The following is a 5,000-nucleotide window of genomic DNA, read 5'->3' as shown; positions in this document are numbered from 1 at the left end:
GATAAAGGTTAGAGATTAAGAGAAAAAGAAGAGGTAATAAAGTTAACTAAAGTTGTTTTCTTGTATTCGAAAATATCAGATGATATCTGTTTTCTACTGGCATATTCATTTTTGTTATTCATCTATGCCTGTCTTTTACATGCACGAACACCCACCCACCCACACACACAAACACACACTCACACTATTAAGTGTCATGATAAATTGTAGATAGCCATTTATTGTTCTATTTAAAGCGAAATAGACTTTACTCAATTTATAGCCAGATATTTTTGCAGTTTCTCTTTTGCTGAATCAACCAGTGTTAAAGATGAGAGAGAGAGAGAGAGAGAGAGAGAGAGAGAGAGAGAGAGAGAGAGAGAGAGAGAGAGAGAGAGAGAATGAGAGAGAATGAAAGTGAAGTCAATAGCGAAACAAAAGTAAAAATGAAATGCCATTTTGTAAACTCCATACATACAAACAGACGAATAAAAGAAACAAAAGAAATAGTAGACAAGAAGAAGAAAAAATAGCAAAGAAATACAGACACATCCACCTTATAGATAACCCCCTCCCCCCTCACTTAGAGATAACCCTCTCCCCTCCCACCCCTTCCCTTATAGATAACCCCCTCCCCTCTCCCCCCTCCCCCACCACTTCCAATCCGACTAAGCCAAAATAACACAAAGTTTATACATGTATTGATAGCTTGTCGAACGCGGCACCGCTATGTTACCTTGGGTGACGTCACAAGCCTGTGTTTAAGGCTGGCGATCGCGTAAACCTATTTTTGCTCAAATTGCAACATGGAAGTGCAATCGTGCCCGAGTCATGCCTGGGGAGCGATTGATGCCAAATCTATTTTCTGCTCTAATTGGGTTTGCATGACTGTGTGTCCCAGTAGTTTGATATTTGCTATGTATGTTGTAGAAAAATAGTCATGCAAACTGAATCTGAACAGAGCAGAAATAAATTTTGATTTTTTAGCAGATATAAACATCCGCAGGTTCACACACACACACACACACACATATATATACATACACATATATGAATGTTTATATATATATATATATATATATATATATATATATATATATATGTATATATATATATATATATGTGTGTGTGTGTGTGTGTGTGTGTGTGTGTGTGTGTGTGTGTGTGTGTATGTATGTATGTATACAAACACACAGACACATTGTTGTTCTTTTTCAGCTGAAGAAGAAACGTACTTGAACACACATAGACGTCCTAGGAATATTCAAATGAGTCTTAATCCTTGGAGAGGGGACAGGGGAGGGGGGAGGGGATCCTTCAACAGGCATCTTAAGGACCTTATATTCACACCTGTTTACGTCTTGTTATTTACCTGTGTTGATTTTGGTGACTTCTTGTCATGTTACATACTCCTTTTTGGCGTCTGTGTGTGTTCGTGTTTATTGTGATTTTGTGTGTGTACTAGTGGGTTTATGTGAAAGTGTACGTATAAGTGCTTGTGTATAAATACCTATGTGTTTGCATGTGCCTGCATGCTTGTTTGTGTGCATGTGTACGTTGAGTGACTCATGCATGGAGGTTCCCGAGGAGTTTCTGAGTCACAGGAAAGCTCCCGCGACCGGATCTAACCCCTCCCCTCTCCCTCTCCCCTCACCCCCTCTCTCTCCCTCTCTTCTTCCTCTTGCTTCCTATCTTAGGCGTCAGTTTTTAACATTTTAACTGTTTCTTTTAAATTCGCTAGACTTTTTTATTATTTATTATTATTTTTTTTTTCATGAGATATGTTTCATAATTTCGCTATCATCCCTTCTTCAGCACTGTTGTTATTATCATTATTTTTCTCTATGTCACTGCTTCTATATTTGGTTCATTTCCAACACGATTCGAAGCTTCGTCTCGCCCGTACACCAAAACGAAACACCGAATCACCCTTACGATATAAAAACAAATAAACGAGAAGGCAAAACAACACCAACAAAAACAAAGACACACCCCACCTAAAATACCGTAACCCCAGACAAATAAAAAACAAACAAACAAACAAACAAACAAAATACTAAAACAAAAGCCTCCCCTTCCAAAAAAAAAAAAAAAAAAAAAGGAAGAAAAATAGAAATAAAACCAAGAGAAATACACACACAACACACACACACACTCAAAGAAGAAGAAGAAAAAAAAAGAAGAAAAAAATCGAAGCAACAACAACAAAAAGAAGGGCGCGAGGGAGCCCATGGTCGTGCGAACAACCCGCTTACCCGCAGCGAGACAGACCGGTTGTTGGCGCTGGCCTTGGAGCCCGTTCGTTCAGATCCGTTAGACGAAGGTCGCCCGCCGCCCGCCGCCCGCCCGCCCGCCCGACTGTCGACTAGCCCGCCCGCGCCCGCACGCCCTCCTCTGCTCCTCTCCGTCTGGCGAGGGAGAGTTTGTCTGGATGTCTGACTGTCTTTGGGTCTGCTTTTCGCTCTGTCTGTCTCTTGCTGTCTTTCTCTCTGTCTTAGCCTTGCCGGAGCTTGTCTGTCTTTCTCCTGGTTCTGTTTGTCTGTCTGCCTGGTGGTCTGAGTGTCTGTTCGTCTGCCTTGGGGTCTGTCTGTCTGTCTGTCTGCCTGGTGGTTTGTTGTCTCGGTTTCGCAAGAGGTCTACCTGTCTTTCTGTCTGTCTCTTTGTCTCTCTCTGTCTGCTAATGTCTGGATTTCGGTCTCGAGATAGTCTGTCTGTCTGACTCTCTACCTACCTGTCTCTATCTGTCTGTCTTTCACTGTCTGCATAGCTATCGCTCTCTATTTGGCTATCTGTCTGTGATTCTCGGTTCTGTGGGTGAATGTCTGCCTGTCTGGGGCTATTGCTTACTGTCTGTTGGTCCACCTTTAGCTCTCTGACTCTCTCTTTCTCTCACTATTTTACACATTGTTTGGTTCTGCAAATGAGAAACTGCAATATATCTGTCTATAGATGTCACTAGGTACAGTCATCAAAATATTTTGCTTTAATATCCCCCACTCTCTCGCTCCCCTCCCCCCCCCCCTCTCTCTCTCTCTCCCTCTCTCTCTTTCACAGTCTGTCTGTCTCTCCCTTCCTCCACTCCTCCCTTCCTATCTCCCCTTTCAGGATCCCTACCTCCCCCTCTTAAGTAACACCAGCAAACACAAACAACAACTGTGGTTTATTGTGGTACCTTGGTAACCTTAACATATGCATGGCAACTTGTGGAGCAGCAAGTTACCCAGTAACTTACCTTTTATCACATGAATTGTTGCTGTGTTTATTTTTTTTTTTTTTGACTTCTGTTATAATCATTAGCTTTGGAATTACTATTAGTGTTGATATTATCATCATCATCACTATCATTATCTTTTATATGAATATTATTATTGTTATGATAACTGGTATCACTATCATTTTTACCAATAGCGTCGTCCAAAGAATTTTATTTCTTTAATCATCATCATCGTTTTCCAGGCGTTTTTATTTGGCCTTCCAGTCATGTTAAAAAGAGAGAAGAAAAGAAAAAGAAGAAAACACACACACACACACAAACACACACACACACACACACACTCACACACACACAAACACCCATAAACACACACACATATATATACGTATATATACATGTGTGTGTGTATCTATGTATGTATATACATGGTCCGCTTTTACGTCCCTCGCAAGTACTTGGACGGGACCCACTTTTGAAAGCCTTTGGATGCGAGACCGTTACTGCGAGTGGATGCCTTTCCTAACCTTGGACCATGAGCAGGACTCGAACCCACTTGAAGTTTTCCTCTCAAGGAAAACCATTACATCTCTCATTAATTCTGTCTCTTGTAAACAAACAAGTAGACAGACGGTACATATAAGCATATAGCTTATAAAAGAGACCTACAGACACATGGATAGACGGACATATATAAAGAATACGAAATATGGAGACATACTGAGCGATAGGCGAGAAGAGAGAGCTGCAGAAAGATTGCCTTGAGGACAGACAGACCGATAGATAGATAGACAGTCAAACTCAAGACATATTGACGCGTTACAGAGTGTCATGCAGATGAACTATCGATAATCATGCAGGTCGATAGATAGTTAAATCAATAGATAGATAGTTAAACATCCAAATGGACAAACAGGTATTGAGAGAAAGAGACAAAAAATATTTCATCAGCGATAAAAGGATATCAAAATTTAATTAAAACCGAAGTCAAGACTAAAATCAGACAAAAAAGAAAAAAGAAAAAAAAAAGACACTAAAGGATAGGAGAGAGTAAGAGAGCGAGACGGATAAAAGAAGCAAACAGAGAGAGAGAGACAAGATGATAGTGCCGACTCATCTCGCATCAATGTGAGCTAAATGTGTCGACGATGATTGTGGATCCGCTCACTGATCCCAGCCTTTGCAGCCACTTGAACGAGAGATGTAGCACTCGTTGCAAAACATGTAATGGTGATAGACTGATAAATAGTTAGAGAAAGAGTGACCATCTATCTATCTATCTAGAGCGAGAGAGACAGACAGACAGAGAGAAAGAGAGAAAGAGAGAAAGAGAGAGATAGAGATAGAGAGAGAGAGACAGAGAGAGAGAGAGAGAGAGAGAGAGAGAGAGAGAGAGAGAGAGAGAGAGAGAGAGAGAGAGAGAGAGAGAGAGAGAGAGAGAGAGAGAGAGAGAGAGAGAGAGAGAGAGAGGTAATGCTATATTTGGTCTGATTGCTTTACATGGTCTCTCTCTCTCTTTTGATTCCTTATTTCATCCACATTTTTGCATTATATCAGCCTCATTAAGTAAGCTTCCCATATCCTCCGTAAGTAGAATTTTATCGTTATATGACACGTCGTTCTATTGATTTTTTGTTTGTTTCATTTTTCTATCTATCTTTTTTGCAGGCTTGTCCTTGAGTTTTACGTCTGGGAGGTGTCCGAATGCACGTATCGCTCATGGTGATGGCGTCCGAACACAGGGGATTAAGTCGAAGTCGCGTTAGTGTCTCTTTCTGCAGACTGTGAAGGGTAACGCCCATATTTTTTC

General features: G+C 40.9%; 1 long non-coding RNA gene across 2 annotated transcripts in view; it reads left to right on the top strand.

Annotated features, from left to right (window-relative positions):
- Positions 1–4,712: 4,712 nt before the first annotated feature.
- LOC147468521 (uncharacterized) overlaps positions 4,713–5,000 on the top strand; it is a 1,508-nt gene continuing 1,220 nt past the window's right edge. The window contains exon 1 of one of the 2 annotated variants that reach the window (XR_015192444.1): positions 4,713–5,000. This exon is cut by the window's right edge and continues 82 nt beyond it. This is a non-coding gene — a long non-coding RNA (uncharacterized LOC147468521). The other variant, XR_015192443.1, reaches the window with a different exon arrangement.

The sequence above is a fragment of the Penaeus japonicus genome, unplaced genomic scaffold (assembly GCF_977035675.1).
Source record: "Penaeus japonicus unplaced genomic scaffold, GWHDUDI00000001_assembly GWHDUDI00000028, whole genome shotgun sequence".
In the NCBI taxonomy this organism is placed as follows: domain Eukaryota; kingdom Metazoa; phylum Arthropoda; class Malacostraca; order Decapoda; family Penaeidae; genus Penaeus; species Penaeus japonicus.
Note: the sequence above shows the minus strand (reverse complement) of the source record. Positions and strands in the feature narration are given on the sequence as shown.